Source organism: Anopheles merus, chromosome 2R, assembly GCF_017562075.2.
Source record: "Anopheles merus strain MAF chromosome 2R, AmerM5.1, whole genome shotgun sequence".
NCBI lineage: Eukaryota > Metazoa > Arthropoda > Insecta > Diptera > Culicidae > Anopheles > Anopheles merus.
The window spans coordinates 21,078,154-21,091,626 of NC_054082.1; the positions used below are offsets into that span (position 1 = coordinate 21,078,154).

Consider the following 13,473-nt stretch of genomic DNA (forward strand, 5'->3'; position numbering starts at 1 on the left):
GGTTGGCTGGCTTGTGGCGGGAAGCGTTGTAGTTTTGCTCCAAGCTAAACTTCGTTCCGTTCTTTCCATCCCATCGCTGGTCCTTTTGCGAGCTTTTGCACCTTCCGTACAATTGCTGCTATCGCACCACAAAAGCAAAGCGGACCGCCACAAGAACCGCCTCAAAGAGCGACAAATTTGCAGCACATCTCATAGCAGCACGTGCGGCAAATAATTCCCGATAATCTCGTTAAACATGGGCAAAAATTCCCGAACGTCGTGCGAAGGTAAGCGCGACCATCACCGGCGTCCAGGGATTGTAACGTCGAGGGGCAAAGGGACTACCGGGCTTAGAAGGGTATCCATCTCCAAGGACACTAAAATTGCTCACGTAGATGCACGATCAAGAATACCCTATCACTAGTAGTGCGGCGGAAAGGTCATTCTCGAGACAGTGAAAGGCAGAAGGCGCTGGCAATGATGATTGTGACCAGCGGGGCAGGTATTTTGTCATTTAGAATAGTTGAAGATGCAGTACGACACCCGCCCGACACGACACGTTCGCAAGCAATATTGCTTTTCTTGCCGGCGCAAACTGTTGGACGCCCGGCCCGACGTGAGTGTTTTAACTAATAGAATACACATTTTCTATTGCAAAAAAAAAAACAATCCAACCAGAGTGTCGCCTAATGGGCGGTGTTCAATCAATGCGTCAGCGCACTATTTGCTTAGTTACGTAGGATAAGACGAAATGCACACAGACACACTCTCCCGGTTGAACAAATATTGGCCCAGCTTCCATCTACTGCGCTATTTGGCTTGATGAGTTCTGACGACATTGCGCATCAAATTCTGTGTCGTTTTTTTTAAGACAAACTCATCCTGCACCTCCACTACTCCTTCCATTCCTCCTGCTGCCCCATGCAAATAATGGAAAATGGAAACAGGGGGAGGACCACAGCAAAACAACCTTCTTCCCGGTTCTCTATCACAGCCTTCGAAACGACCGGTTCAATTAATGGGATTTGTTGTTTTAGTCGATCGGGTTTGGTCGTTCGTCCGGGCGGGTGCATTTTTTTCCGAATCATTGTTTTTGCTGACCTTCCTTTCCTGCCAGTGCAATCTCAATCTATCCGCCAAAGCGAGCTAACATGATCGATGGATGGAAATAATTGAACATCGTTTGCTCGTTCGTTTGGTTGACTTTTGCACCCATCCTGCTGCGTTAACCGTCCCAACGCCCAACGGCAAGTGCACCGCTGTAGAGAGTTCCGTGTCTGTGGCTGTGCGCGTGACGGGAAAGGTCAAAAGGTGGCTCTAATCTCCCGCATGGCTCACGTACACGGGGCCCTTTTCAGTGCAGTTTTGCGGTCCCGCAGTACAGTTCCCGTTCCTGTGGGTCTGAAAAAGTGGGAAGTAAAATGAACAAAACAGATGAAAAAAAAACAATAAAAGAAGCTACAAGGGCTACAAACATCAACTTCCACAACGGCCCCATCCCACAGTGACACAATGCGTGTCAGCTGCCGCCCCGTGTGTGGTATACGTGGGACGCGTCGTAACCTTTTGCTCCTGATCGATGATTAATAGCGATAAATTGTGCACGAACGCAGCGAGCTTGGGGAGTTGAGTTTGGCTGACTGAAAGAGCATTTTCTCGCCCATTTGTCCTCCCCATCAACCGTCCCCCGCTGCATTGAATGTTGTGGTTTAGTTTGTTCTTTTTTTTTTTTTCAAGGACCCTGTGCGCTGACTTTTGTTGCGGGAAAACTCATTCCAAGTGCTTCCGGTGGCACTCACTGTGTGGGAAAAAGATGCAATAGACGCAGTAGCGAGCAATCCGTATGATCCTGTGGTTTTCCCGTGTGCGCTGCTGCTACTGGATGGATGGATGGATGGATGGATAGATGGATGTTCACTCCACTTTGGTGGCAAACCAGCGGAAAAGGGTAAATGTGTTGGTTGCAGTTTAAACGGCATCATTTTGTAAAAGCAGCTGCAGAGGGAAAACTCACGGATGAGGAGCAGCAGTGGAGGGTGACGAAACGTTTCGAATGTTCGATAGACTGCTTTTGAAAGGAGACTGCAGTTGGGAAGCAGTCAGACTTGTTGATCGCTATGAGTATGTGGCAGAACTCATGTACTTTGCAATCTGATACTCTCCACAGTTTTGGGGAGCTCCCTACTCGGTACACGGGAGTGTATCAGTAGCGCAAATGGGAGTAATCTTGTTTGAACGTTCTACACAGTTGCTCTGTTCGGGAAGTTCAAATCGTTTCCTGTGTGCCTGGCGCTGCATGTTATGTGTTTCGAGCTGGTTTTGAGCAGGAAATGTGAAATGCGATCGTGTAGTTTGTTTGCATTTTTTGCTTCTGTGGGCAATGTTCAGTTTATTCAGCTCAAATGCAAAAGCTCAGAGTAATTTCCTATTTCAGTTTAGGTCTGTGACTATCCAGGCCATTACTACGGTTGTTTGTTTAAGTTTGTGGGCAAACCGTAGACACTTAAACTTGCTCTAAATATCAAGATGGCTGACAGATTTTGGAAGCTGCAGCAATCGACAATCATGATAATAAAAGTGGAATTCTCTAGTTTATGTTCATATGGTCATTTTGGTAATATCTTCCAATCAATTGTAAGGTAGTTTGCGGTGACTATGATCACTTTAGACAGCATATAGCTTTTGTTTTTTGTGTTGTTTTGTTTTTTAATCATAAAGTAATGCCTCCAAATGCCATACAAATTCGCCTATACGATTACTGACGTTTCCTAACCGTTTTGTAACTGTTTTCAAGTTGTTTTATAGCTACAACTCTTTTTCAGAAAAGAGCTTTTTCTTTCAATTTCTAAGTTTGCGTATGGTAAGATCGATATGATTCTACTGTCTTAGAATAGTCTGAAATAAATAAAAAAGCCTTAAGGTGTACTCAAAATCAATTATAGAAACTACAATTTTAGTCATAGTGAAGTGATTTTTTTAGTAAAAATGAATTTTAAAAACGTTTTGAAGGGGTTGCAACTTCAACACCAGTTCAACATTTCTAAAAGACACATTGAAACTTCGACATGTTTGGGGCTGAAAGATGAAGCAAATGTTAGTGTCGATTTTATCTTAACTTAAACATCTTGAAACTATATGTTTATTATTAAAAGTTTGGCCTTATTCTACTATTATAAAAATGCTTCTTAGTCCAGGAAACGTAAGGGCTAATGGCGCAACCAAACGTATGGAAAAGCAGCAATAGATGGAAGGTAAATAAACGGAAAGGAAGCTTTAGGAACGATATACTTGGGCGAGGAGTCGCCAAAACACATCAACGATTGTAAATATTAGCAAATTTCATGAGCACTAAGTGCAAAAAAATGTTATGTATTTACGGGTAACTAATTGCTAGCAGCAAACCATTCCTCACGTGATAAGACGTGCAAGAAATCGTTACATTTGTTTTAAAACTAAACCTTTCCATCAAGTGAAGGTGGAAGTGACTTTTGAAGACGTTGAAGAACTCTCATTTAACCACTGCGTGCATGAAGTGATCGCCTTACTATAGCTCTTCCGCCTGTATCGACTGTCTGTGTCTAAAAATATTGATTCCATCGCTGAAAAAAGGGCACACAGAAAGAGCGATACAGGCGGTGGGACAGCGCTCCAACAGTTGGTACCGTACGCACGGAATTCCAGCTGGAGAGAGCGAGCTGCCGATGGTGTTAAAAATAGCTAACCACGTTAAAGATCACTCCAGCGCGATGTTGCTGGCAAAATTGCTCGTTTGCTGTTCGCTTCGCCCATTGCGGCGGGCCCTCGGCGAGAGATGTGCGAAAAGTGAGCGATCTGAATACTTAATAAGGCGCTCGTATCGTTTTGACGTAGCTTTATCGCTTCAGGTGGTATTTTTCTCGCGTTTTTTTTTTCAGTTTCGAGAAAGACCTGGACCGGGGATGATTGAAAGTTCTACGCCGCGGTAACTTCCCTGTGTTTGGTCAAATAATAAAAAAAACGATTGAGCACGCGTGTTTCCTTTTCGTTCAATTAAACTGGCTGAGGATTTCGTATTCGTTACGAACCATAAGAACACACGAACCACCCCGTGCGGTGGAATCATTTTGTTCGATGGATGCTGCCGCTGCCCAAGTGTTCTCGGCTGCTCGCTTGGAATTGATATGCGACGTTTGTTGCTGTTCGGTTGGGACAGAGTGATGTTTTCTCGTGCCTTCATGTTTCCATTTTGCTGGAGGCAACCGCACAGTGTCCGTCTATCTGTCCCTGAACCATTGAGCCGGCGGCCCGACACTTGGCGGTCAATTATCTTTAGTGTGCTCGTGTGCTGCTGCTGCTGCTGCTGCTCGGAAATACGCTTTTCCTTTCCAATATTGCACGAGCTGCTGGAAGGGAACACCATCGGGAGATGTTGGGACAGCGACTGGAGCTCTGCAGGTGAACAAGAATTGATTGCATAGGTGCGCACGTAGTGTTTCTCCAATGCGGACCGTCGGTCACAGAATCTCAGCCCAAACCCGGTAAGATTTATTTTCATTTAATTGTAGACCTTCCCGATCCGCCGGTGGTACCGGTTGTACCAGAAGTTGAACGAACCTTAACCGTTGGTTTCAAGTGAAACCCCATTTAATGGTGTGCTGCACGCCGTTTTAAGCTCGTTGCGCGTCGAAGGGTGTATGAGACGGCGGCTTGTTAGTGAGGATAAAAAAAAAGTTTGTTTTTGAATGCATTTTTAATAGCCACTTTGTCCACTTTGCATACTTGAGCCTTTGATGATGCGTAATTGGCATAATGTTTAATTTATATTTGAATAAATTATCCATTGGCCAACGCGGGATGGTGTGGTGTGTTTGGTTGCTCGTAGGTCTCGTTGCTTGAAAGCTTCCGTGTCGATTCCAAGCCGATCCCTATTGATTTACCAACAGCAGCCTCCCAGGGCAGAGCCCGGACAGATTGAGCTTCGTTTGGAGAATTGGATAAAACTGAAAAGGACCAACGAAATTTCAAACATGGAACGAGCATTAGTCAATATGGAGCGCTGGAAACATCTGTCCAGCATGGCAGGGTAAAGAATAGGAGGGAAGCTGAGCTCTGTACTCTGAGGTACAGAGTTAGATTGGTTTGCGAGATCCGCACTTCAATTATTAAACTTTCCAAACCTCCCCACCCCCGGACCATACAAGATGCGTTAGTTCTTGCGTGTGTGTGTGTGTTTGTCGTGCCAATGATGCTAATGAACCAGTGGTGTCGTCGGAGAGGAAAAGACGATAGTTGGACGCCAACCAATTTGGCCGTGGCCAGGGAACAGCAGGGACCAGAGTGCAGTCTCTTGGAGCGCGCGTAACCTTCGCGCGTAATTGATGGGCCTATTTGTCTCACTTAGATCGGTGGCATTGGCCGGAGAGCCGAGACTCCCTCTGGAGAGCGGACGGCCGATGTGTTTTGTGCTCGGTGCGCTGATGAGACTGTCCCGCCCTTCTGCTGGATCCTACCCCCCGTTCAGAGTTCTGGGACGGGCAGAGACTGATGAACCAAACCGAACGAACGAACGAACGAACCAACGAACGAATGGGTGTCCATTAATCGACCCGAGTTCTCATGGGAGCTATGATATTAATTACTTGCCCTGTATGTGTGTGTGCCTGCACGTGTGTCTGCTGAATGGGTTAGACGGGTTGTCGTCGTGTCCCTCGGACGGCCGTGGGGTGGGTCGATCGGATCCATTTTTATTGGTAAACTATCCTCCTTTCTGCTTTCGCCCGACTTTCGGAGCCGGCGCGTGGTTTTATGTGTCGCTAAATTGAGTTATGATATTAGTTACCAAGCCGGCCAGCACCAGACGGAAGGTGATGAAAGCCTTTCCCGTAATTGATAGTGTATGGAGTGTTCACCGTTTTTTAACGCAATCGGAAATTGTGTTGGGAGCCATTTTCCTACTGCCCCTTCCTTTGGGTGCGGAAGGAAATGCGAGATCGAACTCGGCCTGCAATGTAAGGAGTCTAGCGGGTGGTTCGATTTCTACTGTGGAGAGTGGTCATAATGACACGATTGATTTCTATTATTACAACAGCACCTAGCAAGAGTGGTTCTTACGATGTTACATTCCAACAGATAACACACACACACACTGTGTATATTTGTGTGTGTGTGTTTTCCGTTTTACGGGGTCACACAGAACCCCATGGATGGCCTCCGTACGCCGCAATGTCCTCGTAGCGAGATTAGTGAGCATGGTTGTGAGTTTGGCTTAGCGAGCTCTTCATCTACTAGGTCCGGGTTGTGGGTAGCCCCAATTGCTGGCCGTGTTTTACAGCATCAGCTTCTGCTGATACCCTCTATTGAACTCGTGACGTCTGATAACCGTCGCTCGATGACCTCCCCAGCACCCATGGCGCAGCTATGAAGCGTCCAGATAACGTGCGAATGGCGGGTGCATGTGTTGTTTTTGCGCACAAGCCAGCGCGCGTTGATTTGATTTGATGTGTCCGGGGTAGTTTTCCTTTCTCTGTACACAGGTTTGAAGCAGTAAAACCAATACGCTGGTAGAGAGGTACAAAAAAAAGTTTTTGGGTGAAAAAATGGTGTAACAAACATAACAGGAACAGTCGAATGGTCGTTTTACTGATGGAAAGCGCTTTTCCGTATGAAAATATAGTTTAATTGAATTGAATGGATTTTTTCTTATTGTACATTTCAGAACGATGCAATTAAGCTTGAAAGGTCGAAAACCGTTTGCCCGGATCTGCTCAATTCAATTAGTGCCGTATCATACAGCGGGAGGGTTACTGTGTGTGAGGCTAGATTTATATTTTATGTAATGCTTTCATTCGGTATTTGTTTCATCAGTTCAAAGCACATTTCATTTCATACACCTGCCACATACATGGTAGCAATCTCGCCCCGCACCCGGCAGTGAGTTGAATTTTACAATTTGAACTCAATCGTGTGTGGCGTGAGTAACTGCGTATCGATTCGCGGTGACGCTAAGTGAACCGCAAACAACCCCCCCATGCATGAATGATTTCTACGACATCTTCGGCGCACCGCTCCGGTCGGTCGGTCAGTCATCCGATGCCCGTCCATGGGATCGGTTTATCTTGATGCAATGCAACATCAAGCAAAGGGGAGCAGCGGCATGCGGTGACACGTAATTGATACACCCAGGCGTGTTATATGGAGGGGGGAAAGGTGCGAAAGAAGAAAGAGGTGTGTGTTTTACGCACGGTTTGTACGTGACCCATGAAGATCACGATCACGTCTGCGGGCTGCCATGATAGAAATCATGAAACACCTCATTGCTCGGGCGCAGTCTTGCACACGGGGACACTCAACCTCGGTGTGTGGGTGTGCTGCTGATATATCTGTGACATTTGGTCTGCTATCATCAACGTGGTCATGATTGATCTGGAAGATAGGCTGTGCAGCCATTGCATCCCATTTCTCTTTGGATGTTCTGGAAATGTGAAGATGCTTATCCGCATGTAATAAACGGTGGTCGTGCGCTTCCCATGCTGAGCTGGATGCAGTTTGCTACAAACGCTTATTAACTGAATTTTGAAGTAAGTAAACGAGTAAATGCTTGAGGAAAAAGACTTGTATTGGTGAACTTAAAACTTCAGTGATCTCCAAACTTTTCAGCTCGCGGACCGCATTACTTCGAATACAAGGTTGTTGAGGTCTTACCTTAAATTGATAAGAAAATACTAAACTGATTGTATAAAATGTCTACAGCTTTCTGTTATCGAAGCTTGATTTTCGTCTTAGGTTTGTTTTCAAGGCATCTTTCTCTGTTCAGAACGTTTTTTTTCTGGTACAAAACGGGTTTTTTGGTTACATTTTTAACAATATAGCTCCGTGAAGTAACGATTCGCTATGGATTTACATATATTAAAAGCCTGTAAAATCAATGTGTGTTTGTTCTCATTGTGAAATCTTTTTGCGCAGTTCGCTGTATCGTCTCTCATAAGGAATCTGCATCGGCAAATTACAAAAAGAAAGCTCAACAAAACCTCGTACCTAATTTCAATTAGCCCTCAGCTTCCGAGTAAACCTACATAATGTTGTGCAGTTGCTAGCGACAATTAGCTGTGGTTTTGTTTTCATTTACTTCCTGCCGCATTCACACATCTTTGAGCATCGCAGTGGAACAACCCATGTAATGTTCACCCAATGCTGCCGGCTGTGTTGTCACAGCCGGGTGAGTGTGTGTGTATGGTTATGTTCAATGGGCCATTATTTTCCCGTCTCCAAGGTTAACCATGGTCAGGGTTACTGGTACGGCTCGGCCCATCGCGTGCAAATAAAAAGAGGAAGAAAACAGCAGAAGGATGCCGTGAGAAAAGCCGGGACCAGCAGTAGCAGCAGCAGCAGCACGCCAACACTGTTTATTTTCCAGGGTGGTAACATCAAAAAGCGAATGTAAGGGGGTAAAAGGTGGGGCTTGGGTTGGCTTAGAGTAGCTCAATAATTTACCCTTCCCTTCGCGATTGTCTGCTTCGATGATGTCTAGTCGATTTGCCGGCAAATCAGGACCAAGCATGCCCTTCCGCCATCGTTGTAGGCATGATGGAACTCACGCACACACACACCTAAAGAGGGGTGATTGTTTTGTTAGGGAGTAATTTCGGTAACCGAATCTCGGAAACTGGTTGTGTTTGCACCCCAAGACTGTCTGTCTGTCAGATTAGCGGAAGCGATTGACAGTTCAAAGGTAAAGCGCAACCCAATTCGTGGAAGCGGTCAAAGAAAGCACAGACGACACAGCACGAGCGAGCTGACAGACTGGCGAAACTTCAAAGCGCACGCCGTACGCGGCTGCGAGCAAAGGAAAAGGAAAGCTTTAGGCGTGTAGCGTCGGGCAGGACGAGAAAGTAAGGACCTTTATCCACCCCCGGTCGTCCCGGACCGGAACACACAGTGGCGGCGGCAAGTGTCAGCGGTAGTACGATGGCGTCATCACCACTACCACCCCCTCATCAAGCAGACTGGGGCACCTGCTGCTGCTGCTGCTGCTGCAGGACAGGAAGAAAGATGATGCAATGCCCGAGGTGGTGCTAAAAATAGATTATCGATTCGACTTCCTGCCATGCTGGTCGGCCGGTACCGTGCTATCGCTAGGGCCGGGTCATGTTCGGTTACGGTTCCGGCATTATTCTGTTTGGCTGCGTTCCTTTCCCATTTTTTGTTGTTGTTTTTATTACCCCGTGAAAAGGAAGTTGATGAAATCTTTAAGCGAGGGTGAACACACAAATTAAACCGGAAGCATTGAGAAATAAAGATTGCAGAACAAAAAGCGAAACTAGACGAATGACAGTAACAGTAACGTTGAGAGATAGCGTGGCGGGGGTGTGTGTGGATTGGTATCGCAGGGCGGCGCACCGTCACTGGACCGGGGCTGCCCTTTTGTTGTCCTTTGTTAACGAGCGGCATTACGCTTGAGCGGGTTTGTGAAGACAATTTTACTTCGCAACCGTGTTGAATTGGTGCGCGGAACCTACAAATAAGTTGGAAAATATGATGGCCTGAGCGGTGGGAGGAACAATGTGGTTACAGTTTGCTGTAGGAAGGAAAACTGCGCTTTCCTTGACTACATTCCTGTAGCTTTAGTTGTTGTTGTTGTTGTTCAATTATATTTGGTTGAAATGGAAATCTGTGCACTGGAAGCAGTGCGATCGATAGAACCGGTAATCGGTTTGCAAATAAAAGCCAATCGAATGATTTCACTTTCTACGTTTCTCCACGTGGCGCTAGATTGTTTTGCGTATTTTTTTTCCGTCCCGCTTTGGGCACCTACATTACAATCCTGATCGATCGAGGTGGAGTAATGGTAAGGGTTTGATTCATAATCTAGGAAAGGAGTGCCAAACTGTAGCCTTTTGTTTCCCGAGTCAATGTTTGAACCTTTGGAATAATCGCAACCGCACCTTTAATCTTGAACCTTGCTCTACTCTGTTGTTAAATACAAATATCCTTTTGCGTTTATTTTGTTCTGTCTCTTCGCATCCCCTAAAGAGATTACTTGCCCTTTCGCTCCCGTAAGGCGGTCTCAGTCCAAGCGGGGCAATGATTGCTATGCTGCTAATGATTGGCGGAAGCAAATGTTCCGACTTTATCCACGACAGGAAATGGGAATCCATTCAATTAACAATCACGGCAATAGCGCCAGCGCGTCAAGCGTTAAATCGGCGGCTCAGCTAGAACTCGTTGCCCGCTGGAGTGTACAAAAAGTCCTTTAATTTCCTTTCATCGACAAAAACAAAAATTAGCAAACATGGAGATGTCTGGTAACCCACATTTGGTACAAATTAGTTTCTTCTTTGAAATGAGCAAACCACAATAATAAGAGTGGTGCCAACCGTCGCTCCACTTTCGTGCACAGGAAAGAGGGAGCCAGAAATCCGGAAGCAAACTAAATCTTACCCTTCCATTATGGGCTTTGAAACGGATAAGCACACAGAGAGCGGTCGCTGGAGAAGCCGGCGCGCGGTTTGGGACGGTTTCATTTCGAGCAGGTTTACCCAGGGTTTTGCGGTTTTCCCTGCAATCAAATTTTAACCCGCAGCCCGCAGGAAACCGAACCGAAAGGGGGGGGGGGGGATCGGTTGAAACGATCTGCGGTTGTGAACTGGTTGAATAATTATGTCCTGTTTGCTGGTGAAGCAAATTTTGCCCGCTTTATTTGCTGCGCGGCTGTTGCGAGAGAGGCGAAAGTTCAAGAAGGAAGGATATTAAGGGAGCTGTTTAACGTTTGACGCGGGGGAAATAAATTTGCTTCTCGTAAAGTGTTCCCGGAATGCGTGTTTTTTTCTTCTTCTTCTTCCTGACACTGGCAAAGGATGCAAATTAGCACTGAAAGGCTCTGGTTTATTTGCTTGCAAAATGGGAAGCCCCTGATTGTGAGGTCATTTTTTCCTTGTTTGAAAGAAACAAGAAGGTAAGAAAGCAGCACCAAGTTTGGATTAAGCATAACCAAATGGGGGGACGGAGTGGAGGAGGGACAAAGTACTCCAAAGACACATCATAAGATGTTTGCCATCGCTGGAGCGGTGGTTAAAGTCTTGTGTGTTTGTTAGACGATGTAACGCGTATTGTCGTTTGTTCACCATACCGCTCGTTTCATGTCTTGTTCATGTGGTTAGAAATACATCGACACACACACACACACACATCCGCTCGAGGAAATGATCCGCTGTCAGGCTTATATGAGCACTGGCAAGTGACGTGGCTTCCAGGGCGGGCACAGCAAATGCTGCGATGATGCTCCCCATGATCTTACCCTGCTACGAGGCTGTATTTTGTCTGCTTTTGATGGCTGCTAAAAATAAGAGCACAGCACAAATGCTACACCAAAACATGATTATTATGGTTGCACTGTGCCCTGAATCGGACGTCGCTGAAATTTTAATGCTTTTTTGTTGGTAAGCTTTTCGTCGGGTTGGCGTACTTTTGCGTCCTCCTACCGTGCCAAACGAGCAGGACGGGAGAAAAGCTCTCTCAAAGAATGCGAGCGCGAGAGCGAAAAAAAAAACAAAAACTGCCAACCGTTTTGAAGCCTGCTATGATTTATGCTGGCAACAACGTACGCGCGGACCCGATTTGACAATAATGTAGCTGCACCGCCACCGGGTTTGACATTTGATGCCAATTAAAGAGGCCTTGCCTATCGGTAACGGTTCGGCTCAGCCATGTCGTATGCATGTTGCCTATCTACCCCGGTGGTTGTTTGTGTGGGAGGAGGAGGAGGAGGAGAAAAAGAGAGAGAAAGAGAGAGAGAGAGAGAGAGAATCTTGCCTGAACAAACATAACATTTTATCGCTCGTTAGGGCGTACTAAAAGGTGTCTGTGTGTGCGCCAGTTATAATACGATTAAACTCACTCACTCGCTAACGAAAGTTCGATGTACTTCAAGAGCTGGTTGTGTGTAAGTGTGTCAATTTTTTTTTGCCATAAAAAGAGCAGAAAGCGAATGTAAAGTTTTATCAAACGCGCATGTAGATAACAAAAAAGCTCCATTTTGCTTGCTTTTCTTTCCCCAAATCCTCATTCCAACGCACACAACCGCAAACAGTGGTGGTGGTGGAAACGTTGGAAATATTCTGCAACAAGTTGCAATCGGCAAGCTATAAATGGCTACGCGCTATGTTCATAATCAATTTCTGTTACCAAAACCCACTCCACCACTTTTCTTTCCCCTCTCTCGTGCACTTGCTCTGCACTGTGTAATAACGTGACAATACTGTTCAGCTCTCTATTGTGGAACCCTTAACACAACCGAGAGATGGGAGGAGGGAGGACAAACTGCCCCGCCAACTGGGGGAGTAATGCAATGCAAACGTACGGCACAGGAGTCGAACGATCGTCGTGAATGGGAAACACACGGGAGCTGCTGCTTATGACAAGGAACATATGGGGACTGAGGTGAGGATTGTGCGCTCGACAAGGGCAGGGGGAATATCGTGCACGAGGGCCGCGGGGGCAAACTGGTTTCGGTTGACAGTGAACCCCGGCACCAGGCAGATGTAATAATATTGACGATAATGGCCGATGTAACGATATGTTCGCGCCGGTTACATTGCCTAAGAGAGATTGTCTTTTTAACGGGCCCCCCTGTCGTCGCCGCCGTTGTCTTCCGTTTTGGGTTTGTTTAATCTATAAACCTTTGCCGTTTGTAGCGTTTTGCTGGAATGCTCTTTTCTGGGATCGGAATGTGTGTGTGTATTTTTTATGAATATTTTATTCTCCCCCAAAAGGAACTCCAGTGCCTGGGTATATGGTGAGTGCTTTGTGCACCGATTCGTAAGTTTACATGACGCAAATAGGCGACGCAAGGCTAGTAGGTAACATAAAAATGAGAAAAATAAATGTGCTAAAAATTGCCTAGATTAATGGAGGTTAAATAGAAAAAAATAGAATCCCTTTCTCGCGCGATCGTTATGGTCGCAACTCTCCACAAAGTTACTTTTTTTATTATTTTTCCCCTTTGCGACTGTATTGTCTAACCTATGGACGCCGATACAACAATTTATGTTGCCCACAACACACAATATATCTACAATATTGTCACACTTAATTTATAGTGTTCGAACTGTATTTTTCACATTGGTTAGAGTTAGTCATTCATTGCTCACGTTTTACAGCTTTACAATAGCTTTAGTCGCGATCTTATCGCATTGCAAGTTCAATATAAATGTTAATAAACTCTAGACAATAAATACATCCACTACTGCCAAGCGTATTAAATTTAGTAAACTTTGTTTAAATTTGTACAGTGTTCAGTTTTGTTAAATTACGCAAAAACAAACATTTAAACCCCGCTGCCTAACACTATTCCGGGGCAAGTTTTACGTGTCGCAAGATGAAGAATCAAATCTGTCTTTTTTTATTTCCAAAGTTCCGAACATCCTAGCCTTGTCCTATCACCTTAACAAACAATGATCCATTGAAGAATCCTTATCGGGGCAGCTTGGTTTGCACGCATTCAGTGTCACAGCCACCTGC

At 45.7% G+C, this 13,473-nt stretch overlaps 1 protein-coding gene across 3 annotated transcripts in view; it reads left to right on the forward strand.

Annotated features, from left to right (window-relative positions):
- Nucleotides 1-13,473, forward strand: part of LOC121590837 (calcium/calmodulin-dependent protein kinase kinase 1) — a 92,182-nt gene that overhangs the window by 9,785 nt on the left and 68,924 nt on the right. The window contains exon 3 of one of the 3 annotated variants that reach the window (XM_041910883.1): nucleotides 1,717-1,927. The exons of the other annotated variants lie outside the window; for them this stretch is intronic. The gene's annotated coding sequence lies outside the window, so the exon portion shown is untranslated. The remainder of the gene's footprint in view (nucleotides 1-1,716; nucleotides 1,928-13,473) is intronic. 3 annotated transcript variants of the gene reach the window in all.